The sequence below is a fragment of the Myotis lucifugus genome, unplaced genomic scaffold (genome assembly GCF_000147115.1).
Source record: "Myotis lucifugus unplaced genomic scaffold, Myoluc2.0 scaffold_21, whole genome shotgun sequence".
NCBI classification, from domain to species: Eukaryota; Metazoa; Chordata; class Mammalia; order Chiroptera; family Vespertilionidae; genus Myotis; species Myotis lucifugus.
In genome coordinates, this window is record NW_005871069.1 from 10,118,551 (window position 1) to 10,139,031 (window position 20,481).

Here is a 20,481-nt window from a genome sequence, read left to right on the forward strand (position 1 = left end):
CTCAGGGGACTCCATGGCTGTGGAAGCCATGGTGTTGCAGAACTCCTTCTGCAAAGCCAGCTGGGCCCATTGAATAGCGGCTCCAGGTCTCCCAGGTTCCCCATGGCACAGCTCAATTATCACCCTACCTGGGGCCTCACACTGCAGGCCTCTTCTCTCCTACCCTGGGCCCTCCTTATCACCACTGAGGAATAAGACATAGCACACAGGCTGGAGAGGGCCCAGGAGGCTACAGGAAATGTCCTTGGCTTGTGCCCACTCACAGATGTCAGATGTCTGCTGCTTCCTCGTGTCTGCCAAGAGGAGCCAGGAAACAATGCCAGCAGGGCAGGAAGTTAACACCCAGTGAAGCAAACTTTAACCACTGAGAAGCAGAGGATGGGAGAGAACCCAGGGAGAAATTCTCTTTCCTCTCCCTCAAAGGACTCTTCTGAGAAATGTTTCCATGTGGCCTCTATGGAAACCTCCCACATGACCAAGTAACCAATTGTGCTTCCCAGTGAAGTGGAAACCAGCTCAGTCAGAAACCCCTTGTTTGCTTCCCCTTCCTCCTCATGCATTGCCCTGCCCCCTTCACTCTTGCTTCCTTGGATTTGCATCCTTTCAAAAAGGTTTAGAATGTAAATTTTGTTTGAGGCTATACTTTCTAGGGAACTTGGACTCAGACAAAGAATGAAATTGTCACAATGCTCAGACACTGTTTTATAATCACAAACAATAATTAAACCATTGGTACAAAGAATAAAAAGAAAAAATAGAGGAAAAGGGAATTTCAGAAATAAAAATGAAAATTAAAACAAACATGGACTCACAGTGCAAAGAATAGCCTATGGCTTAGAACAGCGATTTTCAACTGGTGTGCCACAGAATTTTTAAAACATCCAATACCTGACTATTTGGTCAGGGGCACTGACCTCTTTTCCCTTAGATTGTCAAACAAAAAACTGACAATAGCCAACATAACAATAGCTGTTCAGTGTGAATGAATCAAAATTATACCTTTTTTTTAACGGATTGGCAAAAAATATATTTTTGGTGTCCTGCAGGATTTTAGTAATTAGTTTAGTTGTGCCATTAATGAAAAAGGTTGAAAATTCCTGACTTGGAAGATTCTACTTCTATTCTTTCTCTGCGTCTCACTGGCAAGCAATCCTGCAAACCTTACATTTTAAGTGATTGCAATATTGTGAAAGGCTTTTGATTTCTTAAGCCAGGGTTAAATGTATGGCTGTTGCCAATGATTAGCGAAGAAGAGAAAAAATATATATTCAGAAGAGTAGTCATTGTTTCAGGTACAAATTTAATACATTTTATTTTGTGAAATTGACCAGAGTTTCAGAAGTTCATTCAAGAATTCTGGATTCAGGTGACCCGAAATTAAAAACCCAGATCTAGCCATCACTTAAAAGTTACTACATCTCTTTAAGCTTCAGTTTTCTCTTCTTTTAAATAAAGGTAACCTAAGGGTTACCTAAGGGTTTTTAATGAGGTAATTCAGTATCTGGCATAGTGCTCAATAGACATTGTCATCATCCATTGTAGTCCCAATGAGGAAAAGCAATTATTTGAGAGCAAAAATGATATTAAACAAAGCTTCAGTTATGCTTGTTATTTTGAGGAAAATGAATTTCAGGGGGAGATTTTGCATAGAAAAAGCAAATGATTTTCTTTCATCATTTAAATGTGTGTGTGTGTGAGTGCACTCATTCGACCAATTTTATTGAGCATCTTACTTTAGGACCAATGTTTTCCTGGGCGTGAGGATAGATGGAAGTCAAGATAGACTAGGTCCCTGTTCTTAAGGACTTCCTGTTCATGAAAAACAGTTTGTTCTAGCTTTTTGTTTATTTGCTATTTCAGGAGGAGAAGTTCAGCACTTGGCTGGTGACAAGAGACTAACACCCCAGGACAGAATGAAAACCTGACCAAGTGCTCTTTTGAAAGAAATCAATAAATGTCTGGTCTGTGAGAAGGTACACAAAGAGGGCAAAAGGAGACCAGAAAATGCCAGAGGGCACAGATGCTGACAGTGGTTCCAGGGAAGTGCTGTTGCCCAGGAAGTGCTGGGGGCCTGAATTGTAAGCAGGACCACTGTGGGGGACAGGGCTGTGTCAGAAGATCAGCCAGGCTCTTCACCTGGCTGTCCCACCTTTGGAGGAAGGACTTAGATCATAGCCCCAGGGCCTCACCCAGCTAAAATTTCTGCTTTCCCAGGGGTAAGAATTGGCTCCTTCTATAAATGTGGGAGCAAAGTCTGGGTGCCAGGTGCTCACCTCTCACCTGCCTGTCACAAGCCAGGTCATCATAAGCCCAGTGAGGACTTCACCCTCCTTGGGAATTATCAATTCCGTAAACTAATTATCTTAAACCATCCTATATAATAAAAGGCTAATATGCAAATAGACTGAACGGCAGAACAACTGGAACAAACGAACAACCGTTTGCTGATGTGTGCTGACCACCAGGGGCTGTGTGCGGAACATGGCAGGCGTTGGCCGTGGCTGGATGGTGGAACAGGTGAGTGGGGGCATAAGGCCAAAGCAGGGCGCTGGTTGCTGTCATCGGGGTGAGCCTCTGGTGGTTACTGAAAATTCTTTGCTCCCGCGTGCACCACGGTCCCGCCTGGCACTCGCACCTGCTGCCAGTGCCAGCCCCACTTGCATTTGCTGCTGACATCAACACCAGAGCCACTGCTTGCACCCACTGCCAGCGCTGGCCCACTCACGCCTGCAGCTGGAACCAGAGCTGCCTTTTGCACCTGCTGCTGGTGCCCAGCACTGGTCCCGATCACTCAGCGCCATCAGCGAGTGCAAGCGGCATCTGTCTGCCCTGATCATCCCTGAGGGCTTCTCCACCTCCCCCTGCTCCTGAGGGGCGATTGGGGCAGCAGTAGCAGCTTGCACCTGCTGACAGCACCAGCCCTGTTCGCACCATTGCTGAAGCCAGCCCCAATTGCTCCACGCCATCGGCGGGTGTGAGCGGGGCCAGGACCCTCAGCACATGGGAGTGGCAGTGGCAGGAGTGGGCTGCTGGCAGACAAGGGACCAGGGGCTGTGGCGGGAGGGGCTAGGCGGGAGCATGAAGGATGGGCTGAGACCCGCCCCTGTGCCTACCACAGCCTCACGGCCCACAGTTCCTTTCAAGGTGCACAAATTCATGCACTGAGCCCCTAGTGTGTGTGTGTGTGTGTGTGTGTGTGTGTGTGTATCCTATCTAATAAAAGACAAAAAGGGTAATTGACTGTACCTTTGCTATGCTTCCCATTGGCTAATCAAATTAACCGCCAACCAAGATGGCGGCCGGCAGCCACGCAGCTGAAGCGAGCAGGACGCTTGCTTGCTCCAGTGATGGAGGAAGCCAAGGTTCCCCGCCTGCTGTGGCCCGGCTCTGAGCTCCGAAAGCAACAGCTCCGAAAGCAACAAAGTTTCAATTATAGAAGCTAAACAAACCCCAGATACCTGCTTTCAGCAGGCTGTGGCCTCAGAGCTGGAGAGAGCAGGATGGCAACAAAGTTTCAATTATAGAAGGTAAATAAATCCCAGAATAAAAAAAAAAATAAAAAAAAGAGGCTAGGAGTTTCAGTCGCCCGCCAACCTGAAAACGGCCCTCAGCCCCTCACCCAGACTGGCCAGGCACCCCAGTGGGGACCCCCACCCTGAAGAGGGTGTGACCAGCTGCAAACAGCCATCAGCCCCTCACCAGGCTGGCTAGGCACCCAAGCGGGACCCCCACCCTGATCCGGACACCCTTCAGGACAAACCAGCCGGCCCCCACCCGTGCACCAGGCCTCTATCCTATATAGTAAAAGGGTAATATGCAAACTGACCCTAACAGCAGAAAGACTGGGAATGACTGGTCACTATGACACACACTGACCACCAGGGGGCAGACACTCAATGCAGGAGCTGCCCTTTGGTGGTCAGTGCGCTCCCACATGGGGGAGCTCTGCTCAGCCATAAGTCAGGCTGACGGCTGCCAGTACAGTGGTGGTGGTGGGAGCCTCTCCTGCCTCCTCAGCAGCGCTAAGGATGTCCGACTGCAGCTTAGGTCTGCTCCCTGCTGGCAAGTGGACATCCCCTGAGGGCTGCCGGGCTGCCAGAGGAATGTCTGATTGCCAGCTTAGGCCCAATCCCCCGGGGAGCAGGCCTAAGCCAGTTGGTGGTCATCCCCCGAGGGGTCCCAGACTGCGAGAGGGCACAGGCTGGGCTAAGGGACGCCCCCCCCCCCAAGTGCACAAAATTTTGTGCACCGGGCCTCTAATATATATATAGTCTATGAGGAAAGGTCTTTGCCAGACCATGTTTTTAAATTAAAGCTCATCTTCTATTTATTCACTATGCCCCACCACACTTGTCTTTTTATCATGTTCTTTAAATAGTCGCATTTCTATTTTAGGGTCTTTGCACACACTCTGCCTAAAATGCTATGGGCAGATAGTCCAATGGCAGACTCACACTGTTCAGGATTATGCCCTGGGTGAAAAAATATTGAGTCAATCACATAGGTCAGTTCATGGTATACTGCTATTATCTTTTATGGACATTACTCTCAGACATCCCTGGTTTCCATTTCCATTCCCTTCCCTTCCACACATGCATCCACTAAAAGGCATTATATATCCTTTGATATAAGTGAAATATTGTAAAATGTCAGGTATTGTTTGGCATATGTTTTGAATTTTTATTAATAGTGTTATGCAACAGGCCTTGCTCTATTTCTTATGTTTTGCATGCAACCGCAGGTTTTAAAGGCCTGTCTCTATGTACCTCTGTCATATTGCTTCCCACAGATAGCTGGTATTTGATAGTGTGCATTCACCTCTCAGGATGCAACCAGCTCCCAGCTCTTGTCCACAGTGAGTGTACTCATCATTGCCCCTTTATGGACCTGATGAGAATCAATCTGGATATTGAAAGGGTTAAAGAGAATAAAACAAGGCAGAGGAAATTTACTGTGCTTAGCAGATACCTTGCAGAAAACTTGCACCCTTGAGCTCCGCATAGCCTAGATAACCAGGGGACACCTGGCAACAGGAGGAATGAAGGACTGGACCCACCAGTCAAGTTCTGTGCACCAGCAGAAACTGCCCACAGCCAACAGAAGCTGGTAAAAGTCTTGCCTCCCCCTTCAGTTGGGGCTGACTCCTTTTTCGGACTCTGCCTGTCTGCACCCAGGCACTTGAAATAAAATCTCTTTTGATACATTACGGCCTCATGTCATAGGTGCGCAACCCCAGCCCACTCCAAACCTTTCATTTGGTGCCAAAACCTGGGAGAGGTCTAGTGAGGGGTCTGGTAAGAGGTGTTGCAGAGTTCCAGCAACTGGGCACTTGGCACTCAGAGAGACCTTGGTAATCCAGCTCCTGAGCTCCCCTTGTGGTCATATATCCAGGCTTTTTTCACACTCTGGACACATCCTTCTCTCTGTGACAGCTTCTCTCTATCACAAATTTTCCTTCTTCACTCTAAGTCCCCTAAGGATCCTGAATCCCCCTCCTCCTTCACCACTTTTGATCCCTCCAATCATCCTCCAGTCCCTCAGCTTAAGGCTCCCCCATTTCAGCAGCCTGAGAGCCTGCCCCCCTACCCAGCAGATCCCACTGCTACCACCCCATCTCACACCTGCACCCGGGCAGTCTTTGGTTCTCTTCCTTCCCCTACTCTGGCAGTAGCCTTAGAGTTCCCCCCTTCGGGAGGTTGCTGGTGCCAAGGTCATTATATGGGTTCATGTGCCATTCTCTCTTTTGGATTTATCTCAGATGAACAAAAGATGTGGTTCCTTTATGGAGGACCCCACCAAATGCACCCATGAATTTTAATATCTCACCTGGTCATATGACCTGACCTGGAATGATCTCCACTTTATCCTCTCCTCTACTCTGAGCCCAGAGGATAAAAGCAGAATCTGGCTTCATGCCCAGGGCCACATGGATACCCTCCGCTGGCAGGCCCCTGCCCTCCCAGTCGGAGAGGATGCTGTCCCTGACAGGGACCCACAATGGAACTATCAGGAAGGGCAGGCAGGTCTCAGGTCTCGAGACCACATGGTTCTCTGCCTACTAGAAGGACAGAGAAAGGCAGCCCACAAAGCAGTTAATTATGAAAAATGAGCAGAGGTCACCCAGGAAAGACATGAAAATCCAGCAATATTCCTCTCTCGCCTTCCACAAACCACAAGAAAATACACCAATCTTGACCCTACAAGTTCAGAAGGGACAATCATACTCAACTTAAGTTTCATCTTCCAGTCCATCCTGGACATAAGAAGAAAACTACAAAAGTTAGAGGACGGCCCTCAAACCCCCCAACAAGACCTTTTAAACATGACCTTTAAGGTCTTTAATAATGGAGACAAGGAGACCCAAATCTAAAAACAAAGGCGAGATCAGGCCAAGGCTGAGGCCCAGATGAAAGCCTTTCAGCTCCTAGCCACCACTCTCATGAACCCCAAATGAAGTGCTAGTCCTCCAACCAAGGGTAAGTCAGGGGATAAGCCTCCTCTGGACCCATGTCTCAAATGCAATTAGGAAGGACACTGGACCAAGTCCTGCCCAAACCCGAGACCCCCGCCTGGGCCCTGCATAAGGTGCGGAAGGGAAGGCCACTGGAAATCAGACTGTAGTCTGGCCCCTCCAGGTCAGACCTCAGCCAGTCCAGCAAGGCCACCCTCTGGATCCAGTTTGGAGCTCCCAGACCTCCTGGGACTGGCCACCAAAGACTGAAGCTGCCCAAGCCCTGACATGGCCCCACAGACTTACATCACCAGGACAGACCCTCGGGTAACAATTGTGGTGGCAGGTAAGTCGATCTCCTTTTTCTTTTTTAATATATATTTTATTGATTTCAGAGAGGAAGGGAGAGAGAGAGTTAGAAACATCAACAATGAGAGGGAATCATTGATCGACTGCCTCCCGCATGCCCCACACTGGGGATCGAGCTCACAACTCGAGCATGTGCCCTGACTGAGAATCAAACTGTGATCTCCTGGTTCATAGGTTGACGCTCAACCACTGAGACATGCCAGCTGCAATCTCCTTTTTAATTGACTCTGGGGCCACTCATTCTGCCCTCTGAATTTGCTGGAACCCTTGTCCCCTCCTCAGTCTCTATTATGGGGGTTGACGGATTAGTCTCACAGTCACTAGCCACCTTACCTCTACATTGCATCTTACTAAATACCCCCTTATCCACTCTTCTTGTTCTACCTCAGTGCCCAACCAGGGGGTACAATCATCCCCTCATAAAGCCCAGTTATCCCAACTGACAGTCACCTACTTCAGTTTCACTCTCACCCCCACAAAGCCACCAGGTTACAAGCCCTACTTGTACTAAGGAAATACCACCCCTAGATACCATCACAACCTCCTTTTGTGCCCAGGCCTCATCATCCCTCTGAACCCCAGAGAAAGGACAATAGGCCAGGTACAGGTGTAGAAACTCACCAGGGCAGAAAGCTCCAGGTGCCTAGTTAGGGGCAAAACTGGGAAAACAAGAACCTTGGCCCCAGTGTAACCTACCCTCTTATTAGCCTTTCTGGAGAAAAAATAGCCCCTCTTACATATCAGCCAAATGACTAATATATTATACTAGTGGCCCGTTGCATGAAGATTCGCGCAATAGGCTTTCCTTCCCCTGCTGCCAGCACCGGTTTTCCTCTGGCACCTGGGACCCAGGCCTTTGGTCCGGCCGCAGCAGCAAGGCTTGGCTTCTCCGCTCTGGCTGCTGCCGGCCCCCTCCTTTATTCCCCCCAGCTCCTTGAATGGAGCCCAGGGTGGGCTGGAAGCCTGGGTCACCCCCGGCGACCCAGGCCCCCAGCCACTCCTTGAGCGGAGTAAAGGGCCGGCAGGAAGCTTGGCTTCCTCCATAGCTGGGAGCAACCCAAGCCTCCTGCTCACTCCAGCTCTGTGGCCGCCGCCATCTTCAGTCATCTTCAGTCTTCGCTCTGTGCTTGTGTATGCAAATTAACCGCCATCTTTGTTGGGTTAATTTGCATAGTTGCTCTGATTGGCTGGTGGGTGTAGCGGAGTGGCAGAGTGACCGAGTAATGGTTATTTTGCATGTTTCTCTTTTATTAGTGTAGATACCCATGCTTCCACATTCCTGCAGATTGTTAGTGACAACATTCCCCCACCTGGAGCAGGCTATCCCATCCAAACAGTGCAAGGTATTTTTTAACTCATTACAGAGTCTGGCTCCAGGGTGATTTACAGGATTTCTCTCCAGATCACATCTGTTTGTTTACCTTCATAGTGCTTCTGAATATCCCAGATCTCTTATATTCCTAAAATGGTCCCCCTACTAGCCCTAGACTATCTCTTAGCCAAATGGGGAGAGGTTTGTTTAGTTGCTAACACCTCCTGTTGTTTTTATTTAACTCTACAGTTCAAATAAAGGAAAGAACACAACACATTCTACAGAATACTCAATGGCTCAAAGAAATCAGTTAGGATAATATAGAGCAGTCCATATGGTCCAGCCTACAAGCAGCTCTGCCCAAATTAACCTGGCTTTTACCCCTTTTGGGCCCTGTGACACTATTTATCCTCCTCCTCCTCTTCAGGCCCTGCATTTTCAGGATAGTTACCAAATTTGTACAAACAAGATTACAAGTCTTAGTTAACCAGACAGTAGGACAGTTTGTCCTTACCCACGTAAAGGGACCCTACTGGCGTATACCCCAGGAAATAATCTAAATTTACTCCTTAGTCCAGTGATGGCGAACCTTTTGAGCTCGGCGTGTCAAAATTTTGAAAAACCCTAACTTAACTCTGGTGCCGTGTCACATATAGAAATATTCATAATTTTTTTTGATATTTGCAACCATAGTAAAAAAAGATTTATATTTTTGATATTTATTTTATATATTTAAATGCCATTTAACAAAGAAAAATCAACCAAAAAATATGTATAAAATGAACAAAAACAGAAAAGCAATGTACATTTAGGAAAAAATAATAATAAAAACAATGATAATCAAATGATATGAAAACTAGAAATTAGTGACTTTTTTGGTGCTGAAGTTTGTCTGCTAATTCTTCGATTGCAGGTTCATACTTGGTGCACTTCAAGGCCAAGCAAGCGCCACTAACTTCATCTGTTAGCCGGTTTCTTTTGTTTGTTTTAATATTATTTAATGCTGAGAACAAAGTCTCACAAAAATATGTTGATGAAAAAATTGTTAGCAAAGCCATTGCTAGATTTTTTATGTCGCTAAAAGTGTCAGGTACTCTGTTCCAAGCACTCAAAATTTCTTGTTCGTAGTTGCACTCTTCTTCATTATTCAAACAATTTCGTTCCAGATTTTCAAGTTTTGACCTTAAGTCGACAAACACATGAGTCCAAATGCTACCTTGAAAATCTGCAAGTTGCATCTCTAAATCGTCAATTTGTATCCATTGGAAATCCTTTAATTCCAAAGTACTGTAAACAACTACATCCGGATACTAGGCTTCTAAATTGGTCTGTTCTAGGCTTCTAAATTGGTCGAATCTTTCGCTGAACTGTTCAAATAACGAGTTTACTATATTCTGGCACATAAGTATGGACTCCATTACACTCGTTGTAGTGGCCTTCTCGAAATACTTTTTTATCCGAGGAAAATACTTATAAGTTTTAGTTCCAATATCTTGCTTGAAAATTTTAAGTTTACTTTCAAAAGATTTGATGTATCCAAACATAACGTCAATACTTTTGCCAAAACCTTGTAATTTTAATTTCAGTTCATTCATATGAACAGAGAGATCGGTAAAAAACATCAAATTGCTGACCCACTTATGATCATTGATCTGAGGAAAGTTTGCCAGATCCTTATTCTCAATAAATACCGTAATTTCTTCAAAGCACTCCACAAATCGCTCAAGTACTTTACCTCGACTCAGCCATCTCACATTATTGAACATCAGTAGTCCACTGTAGGTTGAATCAACTTCCTGTAAAAGTGCAGAAAATTCTCACTTGTGAAGGGGTCGAGAAGCTATAAAATTCACAATTTTTGTTACAACTGACGTTAAATCATTCAATTCTGAGAATCCCGATTTGGCACACAACACCTCCTGATGGATAATGCAATGAAAAGGTACAAGTGGATGTCTAATAGCTTCCATAAACAATTTCAGGAATCCCACATTTTTCCCCACCATATTTGGTGCCCCATCTGTCATGACTGACACAATTTTAGAGATATCAATGTTTAGGTCACTGAATGTTTTTATAACAACCTTACATATTTTGTTTCCTGATGTACTTATTGGCACTGATTCTAACTTTATCAACTCTTCTCTCATTGTGAGACCATCAGAATATCTAGCAATAATGGCCAACCAAGTATTTGATGTGACATCAGTAGTTTCATCAAGAGAAATAGAAAAATATTTACAACTATTTAAGTCTTTTTCTAATTGATGTTGTACTTTTTTGTTAAGATCTATTATTCTTTGATAGTATTTCTACTGAGTGGTAACTCAGAAATTCTTTTAATAATATCATCTTTATTTTTCATATTGTGAAATAGAGCTGGTGCACATATTAGAAATGTTTCCTTAATAAATTCTCCATTACTGAGGGCTTTTCCATGCTGAGCTATGGAGTGAGCAATACAGTAACTTGCTGATGTTAAATTTGTAGCGCATCTTACAAATTTAATGATGGAATTTGACTGACTTTTATAGAGGTGTAGCTGCCTAGAAATGTATTCCTTCCTTTCATCGATACTTTTTTTCAAGAGCTGACAATGATTAGTTTCAAAATGTCTCTTTACATTCCACGTTCTGCTTACTACCGTTTCATTACACAGTATGCACAATGATCTGTTGTTTCTGTCGACAATCCCGTACATCTCGGTCCATATGTCTTGAAAGGGTCGGCTACTGCTACTTCCACTTCCTTTATCATTCAATCTTGCTTTTTTATTTTTTTGATTCTCCATCACAAGGCTGCAAAAATAAATAAATATAAATCACGGCGTTTTTCATAAAAGGTTGATAGGTTTCTTACCTATTAACTTTTTGCAGTGTTGTTGCACTGACTCCTGGTGCAAAACAATTCAAAGATAGTATGTATAACCAACAAATATATGGTGCTGTAATCAATTATCCGACACGCAGAATGTCTCGTCGAGCACTGTTGCACTGTATATCTTTTTCTTCTAACCCTCCCACTCCTGTCTCCTAACGAACATGGCGATCAAGTGCGTCCATTTGCCGAATGCACCCGAACGCACGGGAAGCTTACCCGAGGCACATGTTGACAATAATGAGGCCGTTTCCAGAATTGGGCATTTTGTCACTCGAGTAAAAATAAAATGTCATGAGTAAAGATTAATCTCTTTATAGTGCAATTCTTAACCTTTTTATATTAATGTCAATATTGGAACAATGTATCTTGGATGTTTTCATTATGTATCTTTGCTACGCAACACCGATGTACATGTTTACATCCGGTTTTAGAATTGCATTATTGATCATGAGTAACGTGAGTAATAATATTACTCGAGTGATGCCCAACTCTGGCCGTTGCGAGAGACAAATATTTGAATTATGCATTTTTTTTGTCTCTGTTGATGCGTGTCACCCAAAATGAGTTCGTGTGTCACCTCTGACACGTGTGTCATAGGTTCGCCATCACTGCCTTAGGCTTCCACACTGCCCCCTCCCATGAAGGAAGCAGCCAAAGAAAAATGACGACTGCACCCCTTTCTTTTTTTATATATATACCCTTAAAGATGGGAATGAAAGGGTTAAAGAGAATAAAGACGGGGCAGAGGAAACTTACTGTGCTTAGCAGATATCTTGCAGAAAGTTTGCAGCCTTGAGCTCCACATAGCCTAGATAACCAAGGGACACCTGGCAACAGGAGGAACGAAGGACTGGACCCACCAGTCAAGCTCTGTGCACCAGCAGAAACTGCCCGCAGCCAACAGAGGCTGGTAAAAGTCTTGCCTCCCCCTTCAGTTGGGGCTGACTCCTTTTTCAGACTCTGCCTGTCTGCACCAGACACTTAAAATAAAATCTCTTTTCATACATTATGGCTTCATGTCATAGGTGTGTGACCCTGGCCCACTCTGAACCTTTCAGATATGTATTTAGGGAAGGTATGCTGGGCCATGCCAAACAGACTTATAAATGCTTTACATATATTAAATCACTCAGTCCTCACAAGAACTCTATGAGGTAAGTGTTATAATTATCCCCATTTTACTGATGAAGAAACTGAGGCACAGAGTGGTTAATGACTTGCTCAGCATCTCTAATGGTAGAGCTAGGCTTTAACCTTATAGGTGACTCCCTCCAGTTGAGTAAGAAGAGCTCCCAGTGCCACAGCCTGGGCTTTCCTACTCCTCACCTTATCTCCATATGCTATATACAAATGTTCTTCAAAGAACCGCTACCAGTATCCTGACCTTTACCTAGAATATTTCTCCTTGGTCAATAATCCCCTAGGCCAGTGGTCGGCAAACTGTAGCTGGCGAGCCACATGGGGCTCTTTGGCTCCTTGAGTGTGGCTCTTCCACAAAATACCACGTGTGGGCGCGCACATACAGTGTGATCGAAACTTCGTGGCCCATGTGCAGAAGTCGGTATTTTGTGGAAGAGCCACACTCAAGGGGCCAAAGAGCCGCATGTGGCTATCGAGCCGCAGTTTGCCCACCACTGCCCTAGGCCCTCAGTCTGTGGAAGGGATGGGCCAGATGGACCCTCTATTATCTGTTCCTCACCCTGGCCCAGGTCAGGTACTGTCCTCATATTATCCTGCCACCTCTGACTAGCTGGCACCTTGCCTCAAGGTGCCTGAACCAGGCGATGATTTGCCCACTGTAATTTAGAGAGTACAAGGGTCTGAAAGTCTGGCAACTCCAAATGTCGTTACTAAATGTTATTCTACTAAATGTCAAAATGTAGTACAGTATTTTGCAGATGCAGCTTAAACAGGATAAGAGGACAGCCAAGAAGGATAAATGTAGCCAAGTGCAAAGAAGAAATAAACATGTAATTGACTAAATAGTCTATATAAGCAATGATTAAACCTCCTTTCAGGGAGACAAAGCTTTGACTATGAATCCTATCTCTTTTACTTGCTGCAAATAAATAAAACTATTTTGTGACAGCCACATCTTGTTCTTGAATAGAGCACCCCTTGAGTTCAGTAACAGTTGGAGAGAGAAACCCACTCCCAACTGTGTCCCCACCATACCCCAACAGTGACTTCCTTGGCTTTGTCTATCGTTTGTCCACAGCAGGTCATAGCCACCCCTTCTCTCTTCCCAGAGTTCCTTGCATTCCTATATAGATATACATAGATTTGAAGATTCATACTCTTCCCTCTTGCTTCTGAGGCAACATCATGATCTGAAATTATCATCTTTATTTGTTTACTTGTTTATTGTCTGGTGCCCTCACTGTGAGACTATAAATGCATCATGAGCAAGAACCTTGTCGGTCTTATTTATCTCTAAATCTCCAGCTTCAGTCCAGTGACCAGCATATATTAGTTAAGAGTAATATAGGAAACTAGAGGCTCAGTACACAAAATTTGTGCACTTGGTGGGGGTCCCCTCAGTCCTGCCTGAGCCCGCTTGCAGTCCAGGAGCCCTCGGGGGAGTGGGCCTAAGCAGTCGGACAACCTTAGTGCTGCCACGGAGGCGAGAGAGGCTCCCACCACTGCCGCTGCACTTGCCAGTCATGAGCCTGACTTCTGGCTGAGTGTCTGCCCCCTGGTGGACAGTGCACATCATAGTGACCGGTTATTCAGCTGTTCTGTTAATTTGCATATTAGCCTTTTATGCCTGCAGGATCAGGCCAAAACTGGCTCTCCAATATCCCCCGAGGGGTCTGAATTGTGAGAGGGCACAAGCCAGGCTGAAGGACCCCATTGGTGCACAATCAGGGCTGGGGAGGGATGCAGGAGGTTGGCCAGCTGGGAAGAGACCGTGGGAGGGCTCCAGGGCATGTCCGACCTGTCTCGCTCAGTCTCGATCAGCCAGACCCCAGCAGCAAGCTAACCTACTAGTCAGAGCGTCTGTCCCATGAAGGTCAGCACACGTCATAGCGACTGGTTGACCGGTTGACTGTCTGCCCCCTGGTGGTCAGTGCACATCATAACGAGCAACTGAGCAGCCTTAGCATATAATTAGCATATTATGCTTTGATTGGTTGAATGGACGACCAGATACTTAGCATATTAGGATTTTATTATATAGGACTAGAGGCCCGGTGCACAAAAATTTGTGCACTGAGGTGGGGGTCCCTCAGCCCGGCCTGCCTCCTCTCACAATCCGGGAGCCCTCAGAGTACGTCCTGCTGAAGGCTCTGTGGGAGGCCACCGGCCAATTGTGGGAAGGCGGTGCCCCCATCACGCCTCTGCTGCTGCCACTGCCAGCCGCAAGGCTACCTGAGCCTCGGGCTGGCCCTGGGCAGTGGTAGCCACCATCGGCAGCTTTCCTGAGCCCTGGGCTGGCCCTGGGCAGTGGCAGCAGCAGCCGCCATCCGCTCCCCCAATGCACCTCCTGGTCAAGTCACCACTGGGGACTCAGTCCTGCCCACCCACTCACGCCCGCTGCACATGCAGCCTCCTGGTGATGGGTTGTTAAGGCGTGAGGGCATGATGGCATGAGGGCATCATGACCACATAGGCTTTTATTAGTATAGATAGGCAGTTGTTTCTTGGTTTCAATTATATAAGTTTCATATAAGGATCATAAAAATATAAGTACAGCTTTTGTTAATGTAATAAATGAGATTGTTGGTAATGTTCTTTATCTATCTGTGTCTCATTGGAAAAGGGTATATTTGCAAAGAAATGGCTGCTCCACGAAATAGAACATAGAGCCAGCATATTTGCTACTTCATATTTGCGGTTCCCAAAGTGTGGCCTGAAGACCCTTGGGGTTCTCAAGATCTTTTCAGGGACCTCGTAAGGTCATAAACAAAATATCTATTCAAAATGCCAGATGGATTTTGATGGAGTACAAAATGATCAATATAGTCTCATCTTCCACGCAGCAACTAGACTTTAGGAAACCACCAGTTTTTAAGTTTTGGTATAGTAGCACAAAAGAATGTCTTCAATGATCTGAAAAGACTATTCAAATACTCTTCCATTTTCCAATTTTATATCTGTATGAGATCAAATTTTCTTCATATACTTCCACCAAAATAACACATTGCAACAAATTAAAGTCAGAGAAGCATGTGGACCTAACCGTCTCCCAATGAGCAAAGAATTAAAAAGATTTCTAAAAATGTAAAGCAGTGCTACCTTCTCACATCTTTTTTCGTTCTGAAAAAATATAGTTATTTTTTATAAAATGTAATTTATGTTAATATGTAATGGATTTATGATAGCTACATTAAAATGAATTAAATATTTTTAAATATCTCACTTTTAATTTCTTTTTTAATTAAATCTTTATTACTGAAAGTACTAGAGGCCCAGTGCACAAATTTGTGCATGGATGGGATCCCTTGGCCTGGCTGGTGATTGGGGCAGATTGCGGCCATCTCGCCTGTCTCACCCAGTCCTGATTGGGGCTGGCAGGCCAGGGGGAGGGACCGGGGAGGTTGGCTGTGGGAGCACACTGACCACCAGGGGGAAGCTCCTACATTGAGCGACTGCCCCCTGGTGGTCAGTGCATGTCATAGCGACCAGTCGACCAGTTGTTTGGTTGACTGGTCATAATGGTCGCTAAGGCTTTTATATTTATAGACTAGAGGCCCAGTGCATGAAATTCGTACATAGGGGGGGGGGGTTGTCCCTCAGCCCAGCCTGCACCCTCTCCAATCTAGGACCCTTCAAAGGATGTCCGACTGCCCATTTAGGCCTGATCCTACCGGGATATTCCAGGACTGCTGGCTCCCAACTGCTCGCCTGCCTGTCTGCCTGATTACCCCTAACCACTTCTTCCTGCCAGCCTGATCACCCCCTAACCACTCCCCTGCCAGCCTGATCAATGCCTAACTGCTCCCCTGCTGGCCCAATTGCCTCTAACTGCCCTCCCCTTCAGGCCTGGTCCCCCCCAACTGCCCTCCCCTGCTGGCCATCTTGTGTCCACATGGGGGCAGCCATCTTGTGTGTTGGAGTGATGGTCAACTTGCATATTACCTATTTATTATTTTGGATTACATATGTCTCCCTTTTTCCCCTATTGACCCCTTCTATCCCACCCCCATTCCCTGCCCAAAACCTTCATCACCTTATTGTCTGTGTCCATGGGTTATGTATATATGCATACAAGTTCTTTGGTTGATTTCTTCCCACCCCACTCCTCTGAGAACAGTCTGTTGTATGGTTCTATGTCTCTGGGTCTATATTGTTTATCAGTTTATTTTGGTCATTAGATTCCACATATGAGTGAGATCATGTGATATTTGTCTTTCTCTGACTGGCTTATTTCACATAGCATAATTCTCTCCAGGTCCCTCCATATTATCTCAAAGGGTAAGAGATCCTTCTTTTTTACTGCTGCATAGTATTCCATGATGTAAATGTATCACAGCTTCTTTTACATTCATCTGCAGATGGGCACTTGGGCTGTTTCCAGATCTTAGCTATTGTAAAATGTGCTGCTATGGACATAAGGATGCATACATTCTTTCTGACTGGTGTTTCCGATTTCTTAGGATATATTACTAAAAGTGGGATCACTGGGTCAAATGGCAGTTCCATATTTAATTTTTTGAGGAAACTCCATACTGTTTTTCATAATGGTTGCACCATTCTGCATTCCCACTAGCAGTGTACTATGCTTCTCTTTCCTCCACATCCTCATCAACACTTGTCATTTGTTGATGATATCCATTCTTACAGGTGTGAGGTGATACCTCATTGTTGTTTTGATCTGCATCTCTCAGATGATTAGTGACTTTGAGCATTTTTTCATATGTTTCTTGGCCTTCTGTATGTCCACTTTGGAGAAGTTTCTATTCAGGTCCTTCACCCATTTTTTAATTGGATTGTTTGTCTTCCTTTTTTAAGTTGTATGAGTTCCTGTTATATTTTGGAGATTAACCCTTTATCATATGTATCATTGGCAAATATGTTTTCCCATGCAGTGGGTTCTCTTGTCATTTTCTTGAGGGTTTCTTTTGCTGTGCAGAAGCTTTTTATCTTGATACTAGAGGCCCAGGGCACAAAATTCATGCACTGGAGGGGGGGGGGCGGTGTCTCACAGTCCTGGAGCCCTTGGGGGGATGTGCAATTGACGGCTTAGGCCTGCTCCCCCAGGTCCTAAGCCTGCATTTGGACATCCTTAGCACTGCCACAGAGGCGGGAGCTGCACTCACCCGCTCAGGGCTTCTGGCTGAGTGGCGCTCCCCCTGTGGGAGCACATTGACCACCAGGGGGCTCTCCTGCATTGAGCATCTGCCCCCTGGTGGTCAGTGCATGTCATAGCGACCAGTCGTTCCCTGTTTGGATATTACCTAATTTGCATATTAGCCTTTTATTATACAGGATAGTCTCATTTATTTTCTCCTTAGTTTCCATTGTCCTAGATATATTGGTAAACATATTGCTACAAGAGATGTCTGAGATTTTGTGCCTATGGTTTCTTCTAAGATTTTTATGGTTTCATGTCTTACATTTAAGTCTTTTACCCATTTCAGTTTATTTTTGTGTATGGTGTGAGTTGGTGGTCTAGTTTCATCTTTTTGCATGTATCTGTCCAATTTTTCCAACATCATTTATTGAAGAGACTGTCTTGACTCCATTGTATGCTCTTGCCTCCGTTGTCAAATATTAATTGAGCTGGGGTTGATTTCTGGGTTCTCTGTTCTGTTCCACTGGTCTATATGTCTGTTCTTGTGCCAGTAACAGGCAGTTTTGAGAACAGTGGCTTTGTAGTATAACTTGATATCTGGTATTGTGATCCCTCCAACTTTGTTCTTCTTTCTCAAGATTGCTGCAGCTATTTGGGGTTTTATTATTCCAGTTGAATTTTTGGAGAGTTTGTTCTAGGTCTTTGAAATATGCCATTGGTGTGTTAATGGGGATTGCACTGAATCTATAGATTGCTTTGGGTAATATGGTCATTTTAATGATGTTGATTCTACCAATCCATGAACATGGTATATTAATCCATTTGTTTATTACTTCCTCTATCTCTTTTTTCAATGCCCTGTAATTTTCCACATGCAGGTCTTTTACCTCCTAGGTTAAGTTTATTCCTAAGTATCTTAATTTTTTTGTTGCAATAGTAAATGGGATTTTTTTTTTTTGTTTCTCTTTCTCAGAGTTCATTATTGGTGAATAAAATGCCATCAATTTCTGGGTGTTAATTTTGTATCCTGCTACATTGCCGAATTCATTTATTAAATCTAATAGTGTTTTGGTGGAGTCTTTAGGGTTTTCTGTGTACAATCTCATGCCATCTGTGAGTAATGAGAGTTTTACTTCCTCCTTTCCAATTTGGATACCTTTTTATTTCATCTTCTTGTCTGATTGTTACAGGATTCCAGGGCAAAGAAGAATAGGGAAACTGAGACAGGAAAGTTAAAACTAGGCCAAACAGTATAGGCAATCTGCAGCCAACTTGTAACTATCAAGCCATTATCTTCCCCAGCCAAGGATACCAGAGCAAATGGTTAAAAAAACCTCCCTAATGATAGAATGCAGAAAGGGATAGGGGAAAAGGAAAGGGGAAAAAAAGACCGGTTTACTCCCTAAGCCGAGAAGCCAGCAGTCTCAAGGCTTAGCAAGATAAAGTTGCCAGGTGCTTTACATGAATCCCGGGAAGGCCACAACAAAGTTAAAAAAAAAAAAGGGAGGGGAGTGGCTTTGAGAATGAATCTGTACCCAAGGGGTCAGCAGAGGAATTTTGAAGCCTATAGATAGGAGGGTATATAACGCCTCAGACCCCCACACAACTCACTCTTCAGATTAGCTGAGAGCCCATCTGAACTTCATAAGCCAGATGTATAGGTTTGCTTGCTTTGCTTTTTCAATAAAGGTGCATGCTTTAATTGCTTTAATAAATTGGCTTTTCCCAACACAGTCAAGATCTCTCGTACAAACTCATTTATATGAGAAGACAAGGATTAAGGTTGGAGACATCCCTCTCCCACTGGCTCAGGGGGTTGTCCTGTCCAGTAACACCTCTCTGGTGTTGGTGAGAGGGGCCTATAACATGATCACTATGGCTAAGACTTCCAGTACTATGTTGAATAAGAGTGGTGAAAGCGGACATCCCTGTCTTGTTCCTGTTTTTAGGGGAAATGGTTTTAGTTTTTGCCCATTGAGTATGATGTTGGCCGTATGTTTGTCACATATGGCTTTTATTATGTTCAATTACTCTTTACTCTCCTCACCCCAACCATATCCTGATTTGATATTGGTAGCTAAGGGTTTGCAATACCATCACTGCGCTGGTCCAGTGAGGTTAAGCTGTCTGTGGTCGGGACTTTTGAAGAACAGATCTAATTCTGAGATGCCCAGGAAAGTCCCTCCCAATTGGCCCCTATCCAGACAAACGCATTTGTTGAGTACCCCCAGAGCATGGAGGTCAGTCATGCAGTGTTGAGGCCTGTCATAGGGTCATCAAAACCTATGAGGCAATGCCCCCACATAAGGTAAAATAATGTTTAAAAATTATCTTAGGATGTGAGGCCAATCTGGCTGCAATATTTAGCACACTGTGGATCACAAGGATTGGTCGGATTGGGCTGGCTGGCTGGCTAGGCGGTGTCCCCTACTTCCCTCATCACTCCATGTGTGTTCCTCCTAAAGCTGCCCACTTGAACAAAGAGGAAGTTTGTCTTCATAGATGAGAACCTTCCTAGTCAAGGGTATTCTAGTAGCTTCCCTCCCCTGCTAGAATCTCCAAACAAGCTCCAATCCATGTGTAGAAGAACACAAGATAGTCAAGTCTCAGACTCTAGACACATGCAAATGAGGCCCACATGTGGCCTACTGCCTTTCTTTAAAAAAAAAAATCTTTCTTCAATAAATTGTCTTGAATAAATAAATACTGGCTTCATCACTATACTTATTTTTCTGTTTCCAGTTGCACTTAGATTTTGGCTTTGTTATTTCTTACTATTTTGTTAGCTCTTCAATGGCTTTAAGATATATTTTTTTCTAATTTAGCCAGAATTTTTCATTATTTCAATGGGAGAGTGGCCCAAAATATCTTGGTAACCATATTAACAGAAATGGAAATCTTCCATTGAGTTTTTAAGTTCCATTATCATAGTTTCATTCTTATAAGTTTTAAAGTCTTTAAGTCTCTTTGACATGTTGTTGTTGTTAATCCTCACCCAAGGATATTTTTACTATTAATGTTTTAGAGAGAGTGAAGGGGAGGGAGGAGGAGCAGGAGGAGGAGGAGAGACCTGTGAGACACAGGTACATGCCCTTGACCCTCCACCCATCAGAGTGCCAGCAGATGTTCTAACCACTGATCACACAGGCCAGGGCTCTTTGACATTTTGAACTTGTTTCTTATTACCTGCACATATTTTCAAGTTTGTTTTGTATTTCTCTAAAATTGTTA